Genomic DNA, 27,437 nt, shown 5'->3' with positions numbered 1-27,437 from the left:
TTTAGTGTTTGGCTCCCACTTATAAGTGAGAACATTTAATATTTGGTTTTCTGTTCCTGTATTAAGTCATTTAGAATAATATCCTATAGCTGCATCCATGCTGCAAAGGACATAACTTTGTTTCTTTTTATAGCTGTTTAGTATTCCAAGGTGTATATGTACCACATTTCTTTATCCAATCCACCATTGATGGGCACCTAGGTTGATTTCATGTCTTTTATTGTGAATAGTGCCATGCTGAACATACCAATGCATGTCTTTTTGGCAGAACAATTTATTTTCCTTGGGGTATACAGCCAGTAATGAGATTGCTTGTTTGCATGGTAACTCTGCTTTAAGTTCTTTGAGAAACCTCCAAACTACTTTCCACAGTGACTGAACTAATTTACATTCCAACCCACAATATATGTGTTCACTTTTCTCTGCAGCTTTGGCAGGATCTGTTATTTCTTCACTTTTTAATAATAGCCATTTTGACTGGTGTGAGATGGTATCTCGTTATAGTGTTTGCATAACTCTCTAAACAGTTCATACCAAGCTTCGCACCAAGGACAGTCCACACTATCATTTATCTGATGAATTTATCTGATGATTAGTGATGATGAGCATTGTTTCATGTGTTCGTTGGTCACATATATGTCTTCTTTTGAGAAGCGTCTCTTCATGTCCTTTGCCCATTTTTAAGGATTTTTTTTCTTGTATATTTCTTTAAGTTTCTTATAGATTCTGGATATTAGATCTTTGATGGAAGCATAGTTTGCAAATAGTTTCTCTTATTCTGTACTTTTTGTTTACATTTTCCTTTGGTTTTGTCAACAAATGGCCAAGCTGTTATTTTGTCCTATATTGATGTGAGAGTGGGGTGACTACCTTCCCCTGACCTATCACATTCTTCAGTAGGACTTCTATGGCCAAGAGACTTAGAGTTTAAAGACTTATAGCCAATTAATTAGTCTAAGCCAAATGGGAACAGAGGCAAACATTAATTCTTGGAACCCTTTTAAGTAACATAAGAGTCAAAAAACAACAGCCAAAAAAGAAAGGTTAGAAAATGGATTTGTCTATAAGTTCTATGTGTTGAGCCATCAGCTATTTAGGCATCTATGTACCAGTTTTGATTTGGAAGGTCTAAATTAATTTTATCTTTCGAAACTGTCCCTTATACTCTCATGTGCCCACTTCTTCCACAACAGTCCCTGGGGCTGGAAGGATTGAATACTTTCAAATGTTGGAGGTAAAACAAAACCTGAAGAAAGAATTAGCAACATTAAAAACAAAAAAAGGTTTTAAGCCCTGCCTGGTTCTAAGAATGACAGAAAGAGGAAGCTCATAGGTAGCTAAACTTTCAAATTATCTAGTATCAAGGATTCAGATGCAGGCAAAATTATTAAATGAGTTTTAATGTATTTTATTACAGGTCTGTCCCTATGTTTCAAGAAAGCAATTTACTTTGATTGTTGCCTTTTTCCACATCTGGAAAGAAGGCTTTGGTTAGAATTTGGTGTCAATACTGGCATCACATTCAAGATTTAGCAGCAGATGGTGCCTTTTTAGATGAGATGTGTGTATCGATGTGTCAAAACTCTGTAACTTAATATCACATGATTAGTTAGTACAACCTTGTAAGGACCTTTTCAAGGGGCTGAAGTTGGTAATACTGAAGTCAGTGATCTGTCTGGAAGTTGTAAAAAAATTCTATAACCTTGAAGTGATTAATTTTTATGACTTTGATAAGTCCCCAGTAATAAGGCTAGATCAGAAATTTAGGTTCAAATTTTTATCTTGAGGGTGTTTATCATAGAGATTAAAAGGCCCAAAACATTTGATCAAATCACAGATTATTATAAAATTATAGTCATTCATTTAACCAAGAGTGATAATTTTAAAACCTCAAATGCAAAACAGAAAGTTACATGGGTGTAAGAATCTTAATCTTTTTAAAGCTCAGTTTTACTAAGTAATCAAAAATTGAATAAAGATAACATGGAAATTTTCTTGATAAAATGTAAAATCATGTTTCTTAAGTCAGTTACCAAAAAAGGCAAGAAAAAACCTTCTGCAGTGTGATTGCTTCTCCTTATGGGAAGCCCATTTAAATAACCTGGAAGTCAAACCTGATGAAAAAAAAAAGTACTTGAATTTAATCAGATACAAGAAGAGTGTGTTCAATGTTATAACAGGGGAATACATAACTCTTAGTAACAGCATGAGACATTTCCTGATTACACTTAAAAATTAGACATATTAAGAAAAGCCAAAAATACAGAATCAAGTTATACTAGAGGAAAATATTGCTCTTCTAGACTTTTAAGATAAAACCATTCAGCATCGAGCCATAATAAATAGTTCGAACCAGAGGGGAAAAAAAAGTACAGGAGTTGATGAAAAAGTTGAAGGAGAGAGTTTTTTTTTCCTCAGGCATCCTCTAGGAGAGAAAACGTTGAAAGCAGTGAGACACAGCAAAAATTGACCTTCTGAGATATGAATCCGAAAAGTTTTCAAAAGAAACAGGTTATATAATTAGAAATTAAAACTTCTTGTAGTTTCATTAACTACAAATCAATGCCTTAAGAAACCCTTGTTTTAACATAGGGGACCAATCTTAGAAAGACTATTATAATTAATTATCTTTTCATTATAGCCAAGTTAATCACATACAAAATTATTTAAATAAAATTATCTTTTGCAAACCTTATCCTGACTTACTCAGACTATCTGTAACATTCTTGAACTTTCTCATTTGCCATACACTTACTTCTTTTCTATTTTTTTTTTTTTTTTTTTTTTTTTTTTTTTTGAAACCATAATTTTTTTTTTTTTTTATTGCATTTTAGGTTTTGGGGTACATGTGAAAAACATGCAAGGTTGTTGCATAGGTGCATACGTGGCAGTGTGATTTGCTGCCTTCCTCCCCTTCACCCATATCTGGCATTTCTCCCCATGCTATCCCTCCCCAACTCCCCACCCCCCCGCTGTCCCCCCCACTCCCCCACAACAGACCCCCATGTATAGTGCTCCCCTCCCTGTGTCCATGTGTTCTCCTTGTTCAACACCCGCCTATGAGTGAGAACATGTGGTGTTTGATTTTGTGTTCTTGTGTCAGTTTGCTGAGAATGATGGTTTCCAGGTTCATCCATGTCCCTACAAAGGACGCGAACTCCTCGTTTTTAATGGCTGCATAATATTCCATGGTGTATATGTGCCACATTTTTCCTGTCCAGTCTATCATCGATGGGCATTTGGGTTGGTTCCAGGTCTTTGCTATTGTAAACTGTGCTGCTATGAACATTCGTGTGCATGTGTCCTTATAGTAGAACGATTTATAATCCTTTGGATATATGCCCAGTAATGGGGTTGCTGGGTCAAATGGAATTTCTATTTCTAGGTCCTTGAGGAATCGCCACACTGTTTTCCACAATGGTTGAACTAATTTACACTCCCACCAACAGTGTAAAAGTGTTCCTATTTCTCCACATCCTCTCCAGCATCTGTTGTCTCCAGATTTTTTAATGATTGCCATTCTAACTGGTGTGAGATGGTATCTCAATGTAGTTTTGATTTGCATTTCTCTAATGGCCAGTGATGATGAGCATTTTTTCATATGTTTGTTGGCCTCATGTATGTCTTCTTTTGTAAAGTATCTGTTCATTTCCTTCGCCCACTTTTGAATGGGCTTGTTTGTTTTTTTCTTGTAAATCTTTTTTAGCTCATTGTAAATTCTGGATATCAGCCCTTTGTCAGATGGGTAGGCTGCAAAAATTTTTTCCCATTCTGTTGGTTGCCGATTCACTCTATTGACTGTTTCTTTTGCTGTGCAGAAGCTGTGGAGTTTGATTAGGTCCCATTTGTCTATTTTGGCTTTTGTTGCCAATGCTTTTGGCGTTTTGGTCATGAAGTCCTTGCCTACGCCTATGTCCTGAATGGTTTTGCCTAGGTTTCCTTCTAGTGATTTTATGGTGTTAGGTCTTATGTTTAAGTCTTTAATCCATCTGGAGTCAATTTTAGTGTAAGGTGTCAGGAAGGGGTCCAGTTTCTGCTTTCTGCATATGGCTAGCCAGTTTTCCCAACACCACTTATTGAACAGGGAATCCTTTCCCCATTGCTTGTTTTTATCAGGTTTGTCAAAGATCGGGTGGTTGTAGATATGTTGTGTTGCCTCCGACGCCTCTGTTCTGTTCCATTGGTCTATATCTCTGTTTTGGTACCAGTACCATGCTGTTTTGATTACTGTAGCCTTGTAGTAGAGTTTGATGTCTGGTAGTGTGATGCCTCCCACTTTGTTCTTTTTGCTTAGAATTGACTTGGCTATGCGGGCTCTCTTTTGGTTCCATATGAAGTTTAAGGTGGTTTTTTCCAGTTCTGTGAAGAAGGTCATTGGTAGCTTGATGGGGATAGCATTGAATCTGTATATTACTTTGGGCAGTATGGCCATTTTCACGATATTAATTCTTCCTAACCATGAACATGGAATGTTTCTCCATCTGTTTGTGTCCTCTCTTATTTCGTTGAGCAGTGATTTGTAGTTCTCCTTGAAGAGGTCCTTTACATTCCTTGTTAGTTGTATTCCTAGGTATTTTATTCTCTTTGTAGCAATTGTGAATGGCAGTTCGTTCTTGATTTGGCTCTCTTTAAGTCTATTATTGGTGTATAGGAATGCTTGTGATTTTTGCACATTGATTTTGTATCCTGAGACTTTGCTGAAGTTGCTTATCAGTTTCAGGAGCTTTTGGGCTGAGATGAGGGGGTCTTCTAGATATACAATCATGTCGTCTGCAAATAGAGACAATTTGACTTCCTCCTTTCCTAATTGAATACCCTTTATTTCTTTTTCTTGCCTGATTGCTCTGGCTAGAACTTCCAGTACTATATTGAATAGGAGTGGTGAGAGAGGGCATCCTTGTCTAGTGCCAGATTTCAAAGGGAATGCTTCCAGTTTTTGCCCGTTCAGTATGATATTGGCTGCCGGTTTGTCGTAAATAGCTTTTATTATTTTGAGATACGTTCCATCGATACCTAGTTTATTGAGGGTTTTTAGCATAAAGGGCTGTTGAATTTTGTCGAAGGCCTTCTCTGCATCGATTGAGATAATCATGTGGTTTTTGTCTTTGGTTCTGTTTATGTGGTGAATTACATTTATAGACTTGCGTATATTGAACCAGCCTTGCATCCCCGGGATGAATCCTACTTGATCATGGTGGATAAGCTTTTTGATGTGCTGTTGTAATCGGCTTGCCATTATTTTATTGAAGATTTTTGCATCTATGTTCATCATGGATATTGGCCTGTAGTTTTCTTTTCTTGTTGAGTCTCTGCCAGGTTTTGGTATTAGGATGATGTTGGTCTCATAAAATGATTTGGGAAGGATTCCCTCTTTTTGGATTATTTGGAATAGTTTCAGTAGGAATGGTATCAGTTCCTCTTTGTATGTCTGGTAGAATTCGGCTGTGAACCCATCTGGACCTGGGCTTTTTTTGGGTGGTAGGCTCTTAATTGCTGCCTCGACTTCAGACCTTGTTATTGGTCTATTCAGGGTTTCAGCTTCTTCCTGGTTTAGGCTTGGGAGGAGGCAGCTGTCCAGGAATTTATCCATTTCCTCCAGGTTTTCTAATTTATGTGCATAGAGTTGTTTGTAATAATCTCTGATGATGGTTTGAATTTCTGTGGAATCTGTGGTGATATCCCCTTTGTCATTTTTTATTGCATCTATTTGATTATTCTCTCTTTTCTTTTTTATTAGTCTGGCTAGTGGTCTGTCTATTTTGTTGATCTTTTCAAAAAACCAGCTCCTGGATTTATTGATTTTTTGAAGGGTTTTTCGTGTCTCTATCTCCTTCAATTCTGCTTTGATCTTAGTTATTTCTTGTCTTCTGCTAGGTTTTGAGTTTTTTTGATCTTGCTCCTCTAGCTCTTTCAATTTTGACGATAGGGTGTCAATTTTAGATCTCTCCTTTCTTCTCATGTGGGCACTTATTGCTATATATTTTCCTCTAGAGACTGCTTTAAATGTGTCCCAGAGATTCTGGTATGTGGTGTCTTCATTCTCGTTGGTTTCGAAGAACGTCTTTATTTCTGCCTTCATTTCATTGTTTATCCAGTCAACATTCAGGAGAAAGTTGTTCATTTTCCATGAGGCTGTGCGGTTCTGGGTTAGTTTCTGAATTCTGAGTTCTAACTTGATTGCACTGTGGTCTGAGAGACTGTTTGTTATGGTTTCCGTTCTTTTGCATTTGCTGAGGAGTGATTTACTTCCAATTATGTGGTCAATTTTAGAGTAGGTGTGATGTGGTGCTGAGAAGAATGTATATTCTGTGGATTTGGGGTGGAGAGTTCTGTAAATGTCTATTAGGTTTGCTTGTTCCAGGTCTGAGTTCAAGTCCTGGATATCCTTGTTAATTTTCTGTCTCGTTGATCTGTCTAATATTGACAATGGTGTGTTGAAGTCTCCCACTATTATTGTGTGGGAGTCTAAGTCTCTTTGTAAGTCTTTAAGAACTTGCCTTATGTATCTGGGTGCTCCTGTATTAGGTGCATATATATTTAGGATCGTTAGCTCTTCTTGCTGCATTGATCCTTTTACCATTATGTAATGTCCTTCTTTGTCTCTTTTGATCTTTGTTGCTTTAAAGTCTATTTTATCAGAGATGAGAATTGCAACTCCTGCTTTTTTTTGCTCTCCATTTGCTTGGTAAATCTTCCTCCATCCCTTTATTTTGAGCCTTTGTGTATCCTTGCATGCGAGATGGGTTTCCTGGATACAGCACACTGATGGGTTTTGGCTTTTTATCCAATTTGCCAGTCTGTGTCTTTTGATTGGGGCATTTAGTCCGTTTACATTTAGGGTTAATATTGTTATGTGTGAATTGGATCCTGTCATTTTGGTGCTAGGTGGCTGTTTTGCCCTTTGGTTGATGCAGATTCTTCATTGTGTTGATGCTCTTTACCTTTTCGTGTGTTTTTGGAGTGGCTGGTACTGGTTGTTCTTTTCTATGTGTAGTGCCTCCTTCAAGAGCTCTTGTAGAGCTGGTCTGGTGGTGATGAACTCTCTGAGTTCTTGCTTGTTCACAAAGGATTTTATTTTTCCTTCACTTATGAAGCTTAGTTTGGCTGGATACGAAATTCTGGGTTGAAAGTTCTTTTCCTTAAGTATGTTGAATATCGGCCCCCACTCTCTTCTGGCCTGTAGGGTTTCTGCTGAGAGATCTGCTGTGAGTCTGATGGGCTTCCCTTTGTGGGTAACCCGACCTTTCTCTCTGGCTGCCCTTAGTATTTTCTCCTTCATTTCAACCCTGGTGAATCTGATGATTATGTGTCTTGGGGTTGCTCTTCTAGAGGAGTATCTTTGTGGTGTTCTCTGTATTTCCTGGACTTGAATCTTGGCCTGTCTTGTTAGGTTGGGGAAGTTTTCCTGGATAATATCCTGAAGAGTATTTTCCAGCTTGGATGCATTCTCTTCGTCACATTCAGGTACACCTATCAAACGTAGATTAGGTCTTTTCACATAGTCCCATATTTCTTGTTGACTTTGTTCATTCCTTTTTACCCTGTTTTCTCTAATCTTGCCTTCTCGTTTTATTTCATTGAGTTGATCTTCGACCTCTGATATCCTTTCTTCTGCTTGGTCAATTCGGCTATTGAAACTTGTGCATGCTTCACGAAGTTCTCGTGTTGTGTTTTTCAGCTCCATCAATTCGCTCATATTCCTCTCTAAGTTGTCCATTCTTGTTAGCATTTCGTCAAGTCTTTTTTCAAGGTTCTTAGTTTCTTTGCATTGGGTTAGAACATGTTCTTTTAGCTCACGGAAGTTTCTTATTATCCACTTTCTGAAAGCTGATTCTGTCATTTCATCACACTCATTCTCCATCCAGTCTTGTTCCCTTGCTGGTGAGGAGTTGTGATCCCTTGTAGGAGGAGAAGTGTTCTGGTTTTGGGTGTTTTCATCCTTTTTGCGCTGGTTTCTTCCCATCTTTGTGGATTTATCCACCTGTTGACTTTGTAGTTGTTGTCTTTCTGATTTTGGTAATTTTAAGTCTGCTGTGGCAGAACTCATAAACCCCCTGCTCTTCCCCCCAGGTGTTCTGTCCCAGGGATTTACGGTTTTATGATGTTCCCCTGTGCGGTTGCTGTTTTCCCTGCCCACAAGGTGGCAGCCTAGTCACACTCAGGTTGCAGAGGCTTCGCTAAGCTGCTGTGGGCTCCACCCAGCTTCTGTGTGAACTTCTGGGTGTAGTTAGAACTGCTTCCGCTATGTTGGCCCGCCCCTGTAGTGACGGAGTCTCTGTAGTGGCAGATTGCCTTGGTAGATTGCCCTGGGAACAGCAGGGTGCCTATGGAGAACACCCCTCCTCCACAGAGCTGGACCGTCCCGGTTTCAGTTGTGTTTCAGGTCTTCTTGCTGGGTAAGAGGGGACACCGTCTCATCTGATCTGCCTCCGGAGCCGCTGCGTTGGCTAAAGCCGCGGCTCTGAGATTCGTGGCGCTGGCCTGGCTCCCCGTTTCAGCTCCCCTTGCTGACTTATAGGGGACTTAGACTCTCTCACTTTGTACAGTGAGCCGTTGCCTCAGGGTGCCGGCCCAGCGGCTGCGCCGTTCAAGCCAGCGGCGCCAGCGGCGCTGGCGACCCGTGTGGCTTCTCTGCGTGTGAATCTCCTGGTCTGTGGGCAGTAAAAATCAGTCTGGAAATACGGCGTCCACTCACCCTCTGTGCTTTCTCTCGGAGCTGCATTCCCGAGTTCCTCCTAAGCGGCCATCTTGGATCTCCCCCACTTACTTCTTTTCTAAATAACCAGTCATTTTATTTTAGGACAAAAATTTAACATATAACATTCTTTCTCATACAAATTTTTTTTAAATAGCCTTCTTTACCAAAACTACATCTTAATATAAATAATTTTCTTCACATCTCTTTTTTACTTACTGTTTATCTTTTACCTTCTTTCACACACAACTTCAAAATCACATCCAAGTTACATAAAGTAATTCTTTACCAATAAGAATAGAACTTACAGAATTATACACTAACTGGAATTCTTATTCTTAGTAACTTTAAATTTTAGTGAAAACCTAGGGATCAAGAAATTTTAAACTATCTTTCAGATGTTTCAGATGTTTGCATTTTATAGATGAAACAACTCCATAATTTTTATAAATATATTTTGCCATAGCATAACTGTCCTAATTGGAAATGACCCAGATATCCAATGAGCACCTACTATTCAATTTTAAATAATTTTAAAATTTTAATTACATAAAAAGTTCACCTGTAAGTATTGATCTTATTTCCACATACCCCAATTCTTTCATTTTTAACAGTTTATCAAGATTACTTCTGAAAACTTAGATATTAGACAAAACTAGTCATCATTTAAAGTAATTTCCCTAGTAACCATTTTTAAAGTCTGTGAACATCAAGGGTTCACCTAAGAAAGAACCTTAAAGTTAAATATGTGGACACTTTGACAATAATTTATTTAGAAGATTATAATTTAGAAGATTCAGTTGTTTTCACTGAACCAACAGTCTTAAATCACTATTATTTTAAAGAAAAAAATCACACAAAGATTATTATGTTTTTAGCTGGGTTTGTAGCCTTATAACGTTTGTGTCAAACCCTGACACCTTAAAATATCTAGCAGAGGCAAATATAAAACTTATCTAATCAGTAAACTCAGACAAAAATGTATGCCAACAATTCTAAAGATATTTCCATTTTACTAATAATTTTAAATAGAGTTTATTTATTATAGATTATTAATTCATATGAACTTAAAAAGTATTTGAACTTAATTTGTGAGTACTTATTTACTTATAAGCTAATTTGGTGTTATGCTACACACGATACATAACATAATACATACACAAAACACATCTAAACATGTATACACACACATCCAAACAAAAATCCAATAGCTTGTACCTTAAAACTCTATCCATGAGACAGCATCACGAACTCACCAGCCTATAAAAGACAGCTGGATTCAATTATATCTCTGAAAAAATTGGAACCTGTTTACTTGGCTAAATTTTGTTTGCCCCAATAGGTAATCCAGTAAGTTGTGGGCCAAAATTTGGGGCAAAGCAGTTTTCATGGCAGTATAATTAAAAACAAAAACAAAAAACACTTCTTTTACTCTTTTTTCTTCCCTTCAGTTTCAAATGAGTTTCCGATGTTTAGATTTTAGGTAGAACTGGTGGAACTGTATAAGAAAAACAAAATCTCCAAATAACCTTGATTACTAGTACCATAAACAGTTTATCTCAACATCAGTAGCTTAATAACAGCAGGTTCAAATCATGCAGAAAAAGAAAGTGAGAAATAGAGAGCTTTGGATGACTCTGCTTAGCTTTACAGTTGCCAGTTAACCATTCGAGGTCTGAATTTTCCTAACTGTAATTTACACTTATTATTAAAATGTGCACGAAAAATGGACCATAATATGTAACCATCCGGCAGTTCCAGAAAATCTGGCATGCCTTTGAACTTCTCCAGGGCCCACAAAGACAATTGACAAATGCAAATAAACCAGCTCTCAAATTACATAAAAGTGCAACAACTATTTGGCTTTCTAAAAGGGCACCACAACCAAAAACAAACACACAGTGGTTTATTCTGATGGAAAGCCTAAATGGAGGGGAAAAGAGTTCCCAGTTGTACATAGCAAAATCACGTACTCCATCTTGAAGCCCATCAACTCCCCAGATACTGCTTTTTCTTGTATCAACTAAGTGTAGGAGGCAGCTGATGCTACATAGTGAAGAGGAGGGAAAATCCCCGAGACAGTTCTTGGCAGCTGGTGGAACATCCCTGGAATTTCAGCCATGAGGTCAGCTAGTCATGAGCAGCTGGCACTCACGAGCAATTATTGCTCTGCCTATAGTGTGAATGGGTAAGCCCTGATGCAATCCTGCCGTCAATTGGTCTGACCGTCGGAAAGCAGGCAGGCTAGACCATGTAGGGAACACAGACCCATGCTGGGTACCAGAAACTGTAACCAAACCCAGGCTCAGCTGCTAGCTGCTTGCAAGCCAAGCTCAAGAAACAAGAGTTAGTAAGAGAAAAAGCAGGTTTATTCAAGAGCCAGCAACCTGAAGAGATGGATGACAGTGTCACAAAGACCATCTCAAGGTTTTCAGGCTGGGCAAAAGGATTTTATGGGAGCATTAATGTGGAGAAACTATGTGCAGGGCTCGACTACATGCAGGTCAGTATATCTGGTCTCAATGACTATCTTGAGCAAATGGCAATCTGTTGGTCTGGGGATGTCAGCTTGATTGCAGCAGAGATACAGATTAACTTACCAGCATTCTTCCTGGGATGGAATAGCCTTGGCTCTATGCTTAGTTTTTCAAGATCAGTTCCTCAAGTTCTTTAAGCAAAGTACGTGAATCGAGTTAATCATTATTAAAGCATTATTAAAAAGTTCAGCATAGAAAGGAGAAGAAAAAAACATAATTGTTTTTCAAGACTGGGTAGTAGTTTCTGTTACATAAGGTCAGCAATTCCTCCTAACAGAGTGAGAAAGTCATAAAAGTAAAAGGAAAAGAAGATAAAGCACTCTGTGATTTCATGCCATTTCTGGAAGCTCTTCAACTCTCTTATAAAGAGGGAGTCATTCTAACATAGAAACGAGTTTTCTGTGCAGGTGTTTGGGTTCAGTTTGCCACTTAGGCCCTGGCGATGTGGCTCAAACCTAGAAAACAGTGTTTGATTCTCCTGGCTGAAAGGTCCAGATCTCCTTGTCAAGGGAATGCGGAGTAGGAGAGGTGAGGGCACCAGTCTTTGTCCTGAAATACAAGTCATGTCCTGAGAGTCCAGAACAGGATTCTTTTATATTGAACAAGGTGTTCTGCCAGGCGTGAGGTTCTCACCTGGGAATGAGCTACTACATCTACAACAAAAATAAAAGCTGGATGAAGAACATATGTAGGGAATTAGGTCAGGGAAGAGGGTGAAGTAAGAGAGGTGGGGTATGGTGGGGGAATCCATACAGTTAAAGACACCCATCTGGCTGGTGAAACACTTGTAGAGAAAAGTGTGATCGTCAAGATGCACACGTGGAAATGAAGGCAGCAAATCATGGAAGTCCATGCATGGCCATGGAAGGCCCAAGATAAGGAATCTGAACTTTGTCTTATGGGCAGTGCTGGGTGTAGGGGCCTGCAAGCTGTGATTAACAGGCACTGTGATAAGCCAGAACTTAGAAAGATCTCTCTCTGCTGCATCTTTTGTGTCTTTTCCTATGCAATTCATTTCCTCTTAATTTGCCTTTACACACCTCATTAGACATAACTATGGAGCAAGTGAGCAAACGCTAGGAGTCTGCAGAGACAGCAGTCACTTAACACCCAGCCTGCAGGTTGAGGAAGCAGCTATCAGGAAAGAAAGCAAATTCACTTTCCTACAGAGGGACACATCCATCTCTGCAGCCAATGAGTTGGATACAGTTGGGAAAAATGACTTCCAACCATAGAGGGTGTTGTTCTGCAATGAAATGAACCACCATGTCATTGGAGGTTTTTCAATCCTGGCTAACTTTCTAAATTCTCTAAACGGTGTGGAAGATGCCAAGTGAAGAAGCAAACTAACCTTCTGTTTTCTTATGCATTCAAAGAAGCAAGCACCTTCCAGCAGTTGAGACTTTATATCTGCCATGCCGATTTATGCCGTTGTATCCTGGAGAGAGCATTCCTTCCCAGCGATGGAAGAACCCAGGAGGGAAAGAAAACACAAAAACTGATCCTCTAAGTATTTAAACCAATATCTTGATATAAATTTCTTAAGGAGACATTGAATTTCTTCTTGCCCGTCTTTGGTTAGAAACAGGAATATAATTCCTGTTAGTTTGGGGTTTTCGGGGTGATAATCGCAAAATGACCTTCAAATTCTTAACTATAAGCTTTAACTGGGTCTGCCTGATTGCTGGTTTTGAATGAACCTTACAATCAAGGACCGCTGTGACACAGAAGAGTAGAAGTTTGGCACAAGCTAAAGGGTTTGCTGTGTGGTTCTTTCATTTTCTAATTCTGTAATCCTGTACAAACCATTTAACGTACTTATGACTCAGTTTACTTATCCGTGAATGGGGAAAGTAATAATGTCTCCCTTTTTAGGACTGAAGTAAGCCAATACATATAAAGCACCGAGTATTTAGTAAGTATCCCCAAACACACCCATTATCCAAACCATTAGTGATCTCTGTATGTGTGTGTTTGTGTGTGTGTGTGTGTGTGTGTGTGTTCAGAGTGAGAAAGACAAATGACTCCATTTCATACCACAAAGAAGACTATTTAATAACACCTGCTAGCAGATATAGCTGTTCTGTCTCAAATTCTCCTGTGGATACTGGTGTTTGCTACTCTAGCTATTGAAACTTCCATCCTTGCAAACTCTAATTCTCATGCAGCTTTGAGCCTTCGTGCTACTGAGGTCACTGTTCCTCTCCACCACTTTCTTATTTCAATAAACTGAGCTCTGTCCTGGCTCCCTCAACCCATAGAACCCATACTCATGGCTTCCATCAACTTCCATAGACAGAGGAAAGTAACACATTTTTGTCTTGTTTTCATTTTTTTAATTGTACTAGTAAGCTGTTAAAATTTGGATGTTGCCCAATTGCCTCATTTAACATTTTGCTTTCAACCACCTGTCACCTATTTAATTTTAAGCACTTACTGTTTACCATTATTTGATTTTTAGTAATTCAGCTTTTAAAAAACGTTATTGTCATTATCTCACCATTATCTCATTTTCTTTGTGATTTAATATTTTGACATTTTACAACACTACACTATACTATTGACTTTTAAAACATGTTTTATTGTCTTGTGCATGTTTCCTTTTATTTCCTCTAGGGAAAGTATGGATTATTACCTGAATCAGGGCTTCTGGAATTAGCACAGGAGCAAACAGCAATTTTTGTTGTTCTTCCAGTTTTGTTTTTAATTGTTTCTCCCTTAAATGCATTTTTGGCATTTTGGGTTTGTTTGTTTGTTTGTATGTTTGTTGGAGTAACTGTGACACAGAAATGAAGTGTAAAAGTTGAATTTCTCCTTATTCATTATCAGTATGAAAAGCAAATAGCTAGCATGTTTATTATATAAGCCTGTGAACTCTGGGCATTTTGGAATCCTGTTTACTTTTAGTTAGCTTTATCAATCAACATAAATGTAATTCTCAACATCTTTTTATACATATATTTTAAGTTTAATCATTCTCCTTCATGTGCCTTCATAATTTTAGTACTTTACAGCATGTTTTTCATTCATATATTTATTTAATATAATTTTCTCTTTACATTTGTCATTAACTTTTAAAACTTTTTAGACAAACTTAATTTTAACTTTATGTAAAATGTTCTTTTTGTATAAATATTTCTCCCTTTATTTCTGTTTTGGCTTAACTCTTTTTCTTTTAAATCTTTAAATATTTATATTTAGTCTGGTTTTGTCTTATTCTTTTTCTATTTCAAATTTTAATACGTATTTACTTATATCTGCCTTTGCATGTCATTTTTACATTATATGTTTATGTACCTACATCATTTTATTCATTTATATATCAGTAGCTTGAAAGAGATTATTTAAAATTCCTACATACCTAAAATAACATATTTTATATATAGTATGTGTTTTTTATATTTGTGTGTGTATATATATAGATGTAGTAAAAATATGTTTTATGTATGTATGAAATATATGCTGAAATATATTGGCTCTTCACTCATTCCCTCTGACCGTAGAAAATCTATACTAATGTGTTTACTTTTAATTTTACACCTTAGAGTATTTATTGCATTTTTAAAAAAATTTTTTTATTTGAGATGAAGTCTCACTCTGTTGCCAAAGCTGGAATGCAGTGGCATGATCTTGACCCACTGCTCTGCTTCCCTGGTTCAAATGATTCTCCTGCCTCAGCCCCCTGAGTAGCTGGGATTACCCACACATGCCACCACACTGAATAGTTTTTGTGTTTTTAGTAGAGATGGGGTTTGACCATGTTAGCCAACTGGTCTCAAACTTCTGACCTCAAGTTCTCAGCCTCCCAAAATGCTAGGATTACAGACATGAGCCACTGCACCCAGCCTACTGCATTATTTTAAATTTACACTTAATTTTATCTTTGATTATATTTTACATCTGCATATGTTTCTTATTAAGAAGATCTAAGTATGACATATATTGGCATACTTATAATACAAGTTGTATAAAAATAAGAATAATATATGGGCTATGAACTATTTGCTCAGATAACCTCTGTTGACATATACTCATGCATTGCATATATCACAACAAATAGTATAGAAAAATTAGAGAATGAAAAGTAAAGCTCTCCTTTGTCTATCTCCTTCCATCTTGCAAGAGCCCAACACTCTTATATCCCCAAAACCATATTAATATTGGTTTTATATCATCCTAGATGCCTGTTTGCACAAATGAAAATGTAAAGGCAGAGAATTTATTTACTTGAATTTAATAGGGAAAATTATGCTTATGTGAAACCAAAGGGCTCACCAAGCTTCAAATTAATATTTCTTCCCTAAAAAGACATTATTTTATAAAAGCTCCCTTTTTGGTTTAGGAAGTGTTATGAACAAAAATGAAGAAGCTTAAATCATTGCTTGTTTGTGAAGATCATATTTAATTTGGGATAATAGCATTTGTTTTCCTTCTATGAGTTAGAGCAATTAGTCTTTGTATACTTTTCCCAATGTTTCTCCCAAGTTCTATGCCTTATATTGTTAGTTTTATTTTGTAATGTATTATAACCCTTACTTCTCTTCAATGACTTTTATGCTCATAGATAGCTAACCCTGGACTCATATTGTGTTTGAGTCAATGCTTTGTGTGCTTTTTTAGGCTACAATTCCTTAGTTTCTTTGCTTTTATTTCTCTGCAAATTGACTGGGATCCAAGCTTTTGTCTTGATTTATTTTGCTTAAAAAAAATCTCTAACATTTTATTTATTACTAAAAGATTTATTTGTTATAAAACATTTTATTTGTTACTAATAGCTTCTTTTTTCATCTCTGACTTCTCAATTGATTAAAGGACACATTGAAAGAATTGATAGAAGATGGGAATAGGTGTAAGAATTTATCATGCCCTTAGAAAAACTGAACACAACTGTTTCCTTCCTGTGATAGCTGTTACACCATGGCTACATTCCTGCAATTTGTGACAATAAATGGTTTGATCATACTGTGAGGCAAAACTTAACTCCAAAATTCAAAATGTTTTTCTGGAAAAGCATATGTCATGGATTGAATCAAGTACTAGAGCACTAGTATGTTTCCCAAAATTTCATATGTCTGCATCTGTATCTATCCTCTCTTATCCCTGCCTTTAGTTGTGAGAGCCATGGAGAATGAACTAAGCCTGGATCATCCTGCAAAGGACATACAGAATGAGGACAGTCACATATGAAGATCATTATCTTCGAAAAAAGCAAAATCCTGTTAGGTGTAAACTGTCTTCTTGAAATATAATGTAGCTCTACAAATTGGACACCAAGCTTATCCCTGACTCTTTGTCTTAGTGTCAAAATAAGCATCAGCTGTTTACAGGAATGACAAATTTTTGATGAAAGAATGATGGATCCCATGTGCCCACATTCCAAAGGAAAAATTTGATTATATTTTGTCTCACAGTGTAGTTTATTTAAAGTAAGTTTTATAGCAAATGAATAAAACAAAACTCCATTTGATTAATTGGCTTCTATTATGGAAAAAGTATTATACTACATACTTGAAAGTTAATCATCACTACTAAATTATACAATTTTATTACATATATGTGTTACATGGTTTTGAAATATAAAGAATATTTAAACATTGTTAACCACAGGTAAAGCATGTGGTGGAGACATATGCAGAGAGAGAAACTTATAAGCAGGGTCCGAGTTACGAAGAATTATAGTCCTCTCAAGAACTTGATTGTCAAGCCATGTTTGGCTGGATCACACTGAAAAACTAAAGAAAGTAACTTAGAATGATTCTGGCGAGATGAATTAATCAGATACTCTGGGCTTCGTAACTTAGGTTAAAAATTTTGTGTTTACGAAAATCAACTTCAAATCAAATCCAAGAAAGGATTAAAGACTTAAACATAAGACTAAAACTGTAAAACTACATGAAGAAAACAGAGAAAAACCTATATGACTTTGGTCTGGCCAATTATGTTTTACATTTGACCCCAAATACATAGGCAACAAAAGCGAAAATGCACAAGTGAGATTATATTAAAATAAGAGCTTCTGCACAACAAAAAAAAACAATTAATGAAGAGGCAACCCCCTATTGATTGGGAAAATATATTTGCAAGCCACACATCTGATAAGAAATTAATATTCAACATATATAAGGAAATCAAATAACTATAGAAAGCAAATAATTCACTTAAGAAATGAGCGAGAGGCTTAAATAGACATTTTTCAAAAGACTACAAATAGCTATACATGAAAAAGTGTTCAACATCACTAATTGTGAAGCAGATACAAGTTAAAACCACAATGAAATATCACCTCACAACTGTTATAATGGCTTTTATCAAAAAGATAAAAGATAGCAAGTGTTGGAAATGGCGTGAAGAAAATGGAACCTCTGTGTATGGTTGGTGGGAATGTAAAGTATTACAACCATTATAGAAAAGAGTATGAAGGTTCCTCAGAAGACACAAAAATAGAAGTGCCACGTGATCCAGTAATTCCTCTTCTGGATATTTACCTGAAAGATTTGAAATCAGTAGGTTGACGAGATATCTGCAATCCCATGTTCACTGAAGCACTATTTACAATAGTAAGATATAGAATCAACATTAATTGTCCATCAAGGAATGAATAAAGAAAGAAAATGTGACATATAAACACAATAGCATACTATTTGGCCTTAAAGACAAGAATAAATTCTGTCATTTGCAATAACATGGATGGAACTAGAGAATATTATACAAAGTGAAATAAGCCCAACACAGAAAGACTAAGATCCTGTGTTCTCACTTATAGGGAAAATCTAAAACAATTTAACTCATAGAACCAGAGAGTAGAATGGTGGTTGCCAGAGGCTGAGTATTGGGGAATGAAGAGAAGATGGTCCCACAGTTCAGAGCTTCAGTTAGACAGAAAAAAGTTTGATATTTTATAGATAAATTGCACAGTGTGGTAAACATTGCTAATCGAGTACTGTACGTTTTGATGCAAAGAGGTTAATTTCAAATGTTCTCATCACACAAAAGAGTTAAATATTCAAGGCAATGTATATGGTAATTAGTTTGACTTAATCATTCCACATAGTATCTAAAAATCATAACATCACTGTACTATGAAAATATGTCCAACTATTATTTGTCAATGTATAATAAAATAAAAACAGTGACTAAAGTGGGAATTTTGCATTTTATTCTGTGAGTACAAGAATGACATTGAAAGGCCTTAAACATGAGAGTGATCTGTGCAGTAAAACTGTACCATTCAGCCTCAGATGTAGTGATTGAAGTAGAGGTGCAAAATCAGGCAGCAATGCTATAGTAAGGAGACTGATGCAGGATGAAAGACAATGGTAGCTTGGAGTTAGCTGGTAAAAGGTGATTTGGGCGGCAGAGTAATTTTTGAGATACTCAAATATAAAATCAAAAGGATTTGGGAACTAATCTATGTGGGGATTAAGATTTGAAAATGACAAGTTTCTTGTTTGAACAAATAGGTAAACTAGATAAACAATTAAGTACAAAATTCATTGAGAATAGAAACTTAGAAGAAATAAAATTAACACCAGGAAGAAGATCACCTGTCCATTTTTGAACCCTAGTTAACCCTGGATTAATGTTGATATCGTTATTTAAATTCCCTACTCATCTCACCCAGTATACCCTTGGGACTATTGACCATCATCTATAACTGCTCAGTTGATGTCTTTCTTAATTTGCTTCTTTACATATTCAAGGGGCTATGCTGGATATAATTAAACTAAAAATGAAAGTAGAGTCAGAGATAGTATGGTTTAAAGAGTCTTAGTATCTGATAGGTATATTTTCCGCAGAATTATAGTCCCAGAAAGAACTGTACCTTCAGCTTATAAATCCATAACCTCTTAAATCATAAATTATCAGAGGAAACACTTTAAATAAATTAGATCTCTGGATTATATTCTTCCTCCACTACTGTATTAAAGCATTTTATGATCTAAGTTGCCAAAGTATTTACATTTACTCATTTTTTGTATGTGATACATTCTAAAAAGATCTAAAATACATTATATTTTTCCACAGTGAAGCTTCTGCATTCTCAGACCATGTTCTTCAGGTAGTGGTATATGCCCTAAGAATCTGATTTCAATTATTATTATTATTATTTTATTTTCAGAAATTGATGTGTCTCCATCCAATATCTCTATCCAATGGGAATTTGCTAGGTATAAACCAAAATTACTTTGCTATTGCTTACTCTTAATAATGATATATTTCCCATTTATCGATTACCTGAAATTGGTATACAGTACATAAGACTAAATCTTTTATTGACCTATCAGTGATTATTCACAAAGAGGGAGTAGTTAGGGACAAAATGTCATAAGTTCAAGATACCTGAGTTGTTGTCAAACCAATAAAGGATGAATAAAAGTTAGCCAGGACTACGTAGTGTTAAAGGGAGGGTGCTGCTTTAAGAGGGCCAATTTACAACATAATTTTGGATTCACAATTGCTCACATAATCAAAATCTGGGTATGAGCATGTTTCTTAAAAAGGTGTGTGTGTTTCTTCAGATAAGGTGTATTCATCATTTCTGGTTGTCATATCCAAATATTATAACTTCTACAGAAATTTATTTTCTCACAATTCTGGAAGCTGGAAATCTGAGATCAGGGTGTCAGCATGGTTGGGTTTTGCTGGAGCCCTCTTCCTGGCCTGCAGATGGTCAGTCACTGTCTTGCTGTAACTTTTCTTCAGTGTATGCAAGGGGAGAGAGGGAGCTACTCTTCTTTTTTCTTTGGGTTCTTTTTGTTAAAACTTTTAAGTTCAGAGGTACAAGTGCAGGTCTGCTACATAGGGAAACTTATATCATGAGCATACAGATTATTTAATCACCCAGGTATTAAGCCTAGTACCTATGAGTGGTTTTTTCCTGATCCTCTGCCTCCTCCCACGTTCCACCCTCTGAAAGGCCCAATTGTGTGCTGTTCCCCTCTATGTGTCCATGTGTTCTCATCATTTGGAGCAACCTCTTCTTAAGGGTCACTGATGCTATCAGATTAAACCCCACCCTCATGACCTTATTTAATACAGTTAAATGCATTTTTTTCTGAATTCTTACTAAATCTGAAATTGTTTCTTAAAGGTAGCATAAATATAAATGCAATATTCAAATATTCAGAGGATTGTCAGTTGCTTGGCTATCTTATCTGTTTCTAACTGCACAGTGCTTAATGTTGAAGGTGGCATAAGAAAATAGTGAGTTTCGGGCCGGGCGCGGTGGCTTATGCCTGTAATCCCAGCACTTTGGGAGGCCGAGGTGGGTGGATCACAAAGTCAAGAGATCGAGACCATCCTGGCCAACATAGTGAAACCCCGTCTCTACTAAAAATACAAAAAATTAGTCGGGCATGGTGGTGCATGCCTGTAGTCCCAGCTACTCAGGAGGCTGAGGCAGAAGAATTGCTTGAAACTGGAAAATGGAAGTTTCAGTAAGCCAGGATCACGCCACTGCACTCCAGCCTGGCTGTAGAGAGAGACTTTGTCTCAAAAAAAAAAAAAAAAAAAAAAAAAAAAGTGAGTTTCTATCAGCATTTTAAAGCTGGTTTTCTTGGTTTATCTTCAAAAATATGAGAAAGGGGTTGGAATCCTTTTAACATTTTGAGTAAGAAATTCCATATAATTTCATCAGAGTGATTTACTCATCTGTCCTAAAGCATAACTCCTAGGGTGACTGGAGTTCCTTCAAAAATAGTATAATAGCTGTACATTTATTTAGTAGAAATTATCATGTTTTCTCATAGCCTACAATGGATTCAATAAAATTTATAAATTGTAGAAATAAGTTAAGTACTGAAAAAATCTAGCATGGAGTTTAAAATGGTCAACTCCTCTTAATTTTTTAAGTAGGTTATTTTAGGTAGAAATAAGAAGAAATAACTACTATAATTGAAGATATTTATCATAATCTAAATAGATATGGGATTGGAGTGTTATAAAGGCACATATTTGGACCTCTCCCAAGAAAAAATAATACAGATCATTGTTGCTGAGCTATTCACTCTCAGAGAATATTAGAGACAGAATTCATGTCAAAAGTTGATTTCCCTATGAAAAAGTTTTTTAATGTGGGAAAATTAATACCTTGACAGGAAGAAATTCATCCATGTTCTAATTCAATTCAAATCTAACTCAAAACTGATGTAAGGCTGTATTTCGTTTTTTCGATGCCTTAATAGAAAAATATTTTCTCTGAGGTCAAAAACAGTTTATGCATGCCCCTAGCAAAGTGATTATATTTATTTGTTTAACTATCTGATACCTCATGTCAGATAATAATGTCACTAATGACAAGGATGATATCTCATTGCTCTTTGATATGGTGATAGGAGTAAGGATATAAAAAAAGTTCCTGGATTACTTCCAACATATGTAATTTTCTGAAGTTATACTGTGGAGTCCAAAGTTGGCATGCATTTGCTGCCAGGAGCACAAGGTCAGAGGAAATAGAGAAAGGGTGGAAATTCAGGCCCTGCGTTAAGGTACTCTGACTTCTCAATTGAGACAAGTCTTCAACATTAGCTATATCAGCACCCCGGATAGCACCGTGGCAGGCTGTGGGAGAAATGGTTGTAATGATATTTGAAATAGACTTTTATGTGTAAAGAACTCAGAATGATCTGAAGGTCCATGGTAGGTAAATAATAATAATAATAATAAAATAAAAGTAATAAAAAACACTTTATATTATAATGAGGTTTGTCCTGTGGCTCTTGGTGTCTGTAATACCAACTTTTAGTGAGATCATCAGAAGCAAAGGTCAGATTTTATTGGCCACTCCCTTAAGATATCTACACCCTTTAGTGGACATAACTAATTCACAGGATGGTTTTTTTATCTGTCATGGGATTTTTTTTCTTTATGTGCTTTACATTTTGCTAAGTTAAGACTAGGAATCCTGCTCCCTAACAGAGGTAAAATGGATTTTTTTTTAAAGACTATTTAGACTGTATCTCCATAATTCAGCTAATCCACACGTGATTTTTTTCTGTATCTTTCATGGCCAAAAAAGTACATGTTATCTTGAGCTGATGTGCTGTCACATCCTTTGAGCTTGTTAAAATAATTAAAAACAACATGTTTTTCGTGCTTTAAAACTTCCATTGTCTTTGTTGGTGCACCTCCTACTTCCTTTCTGCTTAATAATAGAGATTTATCTCTGGTAAATCATGACTGAGACATAGTAAATACATCATTAGGTAAGCAACCTGAGCTGAAAATTGGCTATATTTTTTAAATGCTGACATATGGGATTTGGAGGTCTTACCTTACTTGACAGATGGCAAAAGAAAATTAAAGAAAATGGTCACAGCGGATCCCTTCCTCCACACTTCAATGCTTTGTTAAATAAGAATAAGCCTATTTAATTAATATTGATTTAACACTGACTGTCCTTGAGACATATTACCTTTTGACATATTTTTACCTTCAAAACTGCCAAAATTGCAAAATGTATAATAACAAAACATAAATCCATTCCTAAGCTCTGGGTTATTGTGGGTTGTTATCACCAATTCCCAGCCACTCCAGGAAGAAGCTACATGTTTTAGCAGGTGGCAACGTGTTTATTTATGACCTCCAGTGATTACCTAGCTTTGCCAGAGAATTCTTAGAGAATGGCCCCCGTGACCCAAGTGTGGGACTTTTGGGAAGAATAAAAGATTCTGACTATTTGCCTTATGATTCTGGCATTTGTGAGAGCATGAAAACCTTACTTTGATAGAAATGTTAGCTTGTTATTCTTTCTAAGTATAATAACAACCCAAAGGAGGCATTTGTTTATCAGCTGAAGAAAGACTACAAGTTTGTTATTCTTGAGACTTTTTATCTGGTAATTTGAATCACATACAAACAGGAACGCTTTGTTTTCTTCTAAATTTCAGAGGAGGCCTTAGGTCATAGTCTTTTGTAATAAAACTTCATCTCTCTTTGTGGGATGATGTATACATTATTTGATTCATAAGCACATCTGAAATTCACACTTTATTTTCAATCTCAGAATAATAGATTATTAGACCACAGCAGTCTATAAGCAGAGTGACTCTGTAGAATAAGAGTCACTCTGCCTATAACTTATTAGTACATAATTTCCACACATAATTTATATACATATAAGTGATATAGTTGTAATATCATAAAACATATAAATTATACCCAAGTGCTTAAAAGGACCAGTACCCTCTTCTGTGCCCTCGTGCTGATCACAGCATTTTTCCTAATTCTGACCCCCATCTGAGTGAAAGACAAGCAAGGAGGCCAAATATCTGTTGAACTTTCCAAGTGAACACTTACTGAAGAAGCAGATATATAGCACTTATTTCAGCCCTCACCACCCTAGAATTCATTTGCCCTGGAATTCCTCTGCCTATGTCTGGGTATAACACTTGCAGTATTTTTCTAGAATAGCATGATCAGAGGTGAAACTGTCACATTATGGGGCAATGTAGAACTAAAAGTTAGAGACCTAGAAGTAAAAAAATCTCACTTCCATGCCCTTTCAATTTTCTCTGAGCTGTATCTCTCACAATAATTAGCTAGATTTGTAGGCAATAAGACAGAAAACAGAGAAAACCTGGGGCCAGAACAAGCCGTGTGTTTGTCTAAAGGATGATGTGTCGTCATTCTGACCCGGTATGATAACCTTGGCAGAACCTCGGCTAAACGGTTGAACAAAAAAAGGGTTAAGACAAAATCAGCTGACAGATAGAATGATTCTGAGTTAATGTGCAGAAAGTCAAGGCTGGTAAAAATGAAAAGGCCATCTCTGGGGCAAACTTTGCCAGAAGCATGAGGGACAGTCCACCTAATTATCATGGCTGTGAGAAAGAGGTTTTGAAGAAATCTCTGGTTCTTTTCCCTAATGGCATGGTTTCGCCCTCCTTCTCTGCTTTGTTTCCAGAGTAAGCTATGCCCTTTTCTCTGGATCATGAACCTCTTCTCCCACTAGTCTTAACATCCATCCATGCAACTCATTTTTACTCCCTTTGAAGTAAATTATAACAAAGAGTGGGTGTTGTCTTGTGTTGAGGACAGAGAAGTAGTGTCAAATGTGCCTCTGAAAATCGACTAGCAGTTACAAGAGTAATACAAGTGTCCCTGGAAATTCTCACTTTCCATTCCAATCTCTGTGACAACCTGAACAGTTGGCATCATACTCTAGAAACACAGAATTCAGGTAGCCACACATCAGAATAGTCTTCTACCAACTCAAAAAATCACAAGAAAGGTTTTAATGATGTCTCTTATACAAATCTCAATATCATCTTCAATCATAAATGAGTGGTTGCGGTAATGTTCTCTGTAGGCACCTTTCAGGATTCTCTGGGGCAAATGCCCCATTGCAGCTCTAAAGCTTTCCAACTCTCATCATATAGTTTTTTCAAAAGAAGAAGAAAAAATTAATAGAAAAATTAATAAAAACTAACACTTTCTAGAATTAATAGAAAAAAGCAAAAATTCCTAAGATAAAAATATTAAGCTGTGACTGTTAATTATTATCTTCAAGTAAATCCCATGAAGATATATGCACTTCTCTTTCTCCAAAGAGAAAATTATCCCATTTCAATAATATTTCTGGAAATATAACATGTAATACTCGCAAAATTTATGTAGGAAATGTCTGTTTACAAGCTGTTTAACATTTCTGAGAATGAACAGAAAGAAGGTGCTGCACCTTGAACCTGCCTTAAATGAGTCCTGGAGTTTCGATTGCATGTCACCGTTGCTAAGCATTTTTGCTCCAGAGGAAACCATTTAGAGAACTGGGAAGCACCCCATCTTTGTAGAAAATTAACAGAGTCAAACTTTCTATGCTGATTCTTCTTAAAAGGTAAATATTTGAAACAAAAGACTCTATAAACAGAGAACTGACACGAACTGTTCATAACTGTTCAGAACAATTATGTTATGAATATAACAGTTCAGAACTGTTCATAATATTGGTTGGACTGGAGAACACAGAGGGAATTGTGTTCAACTTAACTAGACATTAATCTCTTTTTGGCTTAAGTCTTCTGCCTCATACATTGTAGAAAAATAAAAATTAAACCAAGGCTAAAAACTAGAGCCATTTGGCTGAGGCGGGTGGATCACGAGGTCAGGAGTTTGAGACCAGCCTGGCCAATATGGTGAAGCCCCGTCTCTACTAAAAATACAAAAATTAGCCAGGTATGGTGGTACATGCCTGTAGTCCCAGCTACTCGGGAGGCTGAGACAGAAGAATTGCTTGAATCTCGGGGGCAGAGGTTGCAGTGAGAGGAGATTGTGCCACTGCACTCTAGCCTGTGTGACAGAGCAAGACTCCATTAAAAAAAAACAAAAACAAACAAACAAAAAAAACCTAGAGCCATCCATGATTTGGCAAATATGTAAGATAAAGCAGACCATGAAAGCATCATGGGCTTAGATCTCTGGAAGCTAAAGGTGGACCTCATATTTCCTCACCTGTTTGACTACCTACCTACAAATATCTTAGCCTTTTGAGACTTTCTATATAAAAATGGTTATAATTTTCCCTTATGTAACAAAAAATAATGATCCATTAGTAGACACACACCCATGAACAACACTCAGATGAGCTCAAGCAACTCCTGAGCATTTCATTAAGCCATCTTTGTGTTCAGATTGATTTATGAGCCTCCAGTCCATCGTTTCCTCACCATTAGCTGTCATTAGACCATTATGATTCCCTGCAGTCCTTCAGCTCCCTGCTTCCAGGGAGGAGACACAACTGCGCCCAGCTGTGCTGAGCTTGCTATCACTACCACTAATTTTCTGCCAGAAACTATGAGTAATGTCACATTTCATGCTGTTCCAATAAAAACATTTGCTCCTTGGCAGGGCTAGTAAAGAGCTTGATGAAGAAACTATAGAAAGTCCCTTAGGGGGCAAAAGGTGACAGAGCAACTTTGTCACAAGAAAAATTGGGTACTTGTTAGGCTGACACAGCAGATCAGAACAAAGAAGAGAGAATGAGGCAATCAGGTCAGAATGCAAAGGCTTCTTGACATTTACTTATTTACTCAACAATATTTTTGAGCACCTACAAAGTGCCAGACACTGTGCAAATAGAATTGTCATGACTGTTGGATACAATTTCTTGGAGGCAGAAAGCTTGGGATCTGCTCCATGTTTCCACTTTACTGAGCTGTAAAACCTAATAAAAACTGCTTAACTTTGGGAGGATCCCAGCTTCTGATCTATACAATAGGCAGCTATTATATAATAGATCTATATTGTAATAATCTATACTCTAGGTAATAGTCATTCATGTCTCAACTTATTAATAGAAAATTATGGAGAATGTTATTGTAACAGAAAGCAGTTAGTAAAACCTGAAGCTGCATATATATATATACATATATATGAGATTATATATGGCATATCTATGTTTTTATATCACATTTACATAACACACACACATATATGTGTGTATGTATGTATATGTATTAGAAGCATTTAGAAAAAGAGAAAAACATCTATATATGATTATATATGTGGCTTATGCATGTTTTTATATTATATTCATATGATACATACACACAGATGTGTTCAATGTGTGTGTATTTAGAGAGACTGTGTATTAAGGGACTCTTGGGAAGAACATTCTCCTACATAATTTATCCACTGCCGCAAACAGACAGAAAGGCAGGTTCTCATAGCATCCAGCTAACAAATGTAATCTCCACATTGCCACCTACCTGTGAATCAAACACAAAGCTTGACTGGACACAGGGAGTACCTAGTTCTGATGAGCATGAAGTGCTGCATCACGTCCAATTGATACTGAAACATCAAGAATATGCCTGAAGCACAGACTCAAGGAGAAGCCACTGCCAACCAACAGAAGTTTCTAGAATCATTCCTTTTGTTTGTCTTTATTTATACTATCTATGAAAATTTGGATATATTAACATGAACACAATTTCTCCTATGCTAGTGCTGTTGCTGAAATAACATTCCGCTCTCTACATTGGCTTCCAGTCTGTTATCATAGCTGCTTTGAAGTGTCTGACTCAGTTTACATGAAAACTACAGGAATCAACTCAGAAACATTAGTTAAAATAAACATAGGATTTATTTAGCATACTCCATACATGTTTCTCACCACCTCCTTCCAGACTCCATTAGTTGTGTCACAAAATGGAAATAGGATATCTAGAACCCTAGTCCCACATAACTCAAATGAACACTGATATGGT

The sequence above is a fragment of the Aotus nancymaae genome, unplaced genomic scaffold, assembly GCF_030222135.1.
Source record: "Aotus nancymaae isolate 86718 unplaced genomic scaffold, 86718_ANA_hifiasm-v0.15.2.pri h1tg000010l, whole genome shotgun sequence".
NCBI lineage: Eukaryota > Metazoa > Chordata > Mammalia > Primates > Aotidae > Aotus > Aotus nancymaae.
This window is presented reverse-complemented; position numbering follows the sequence as displayed.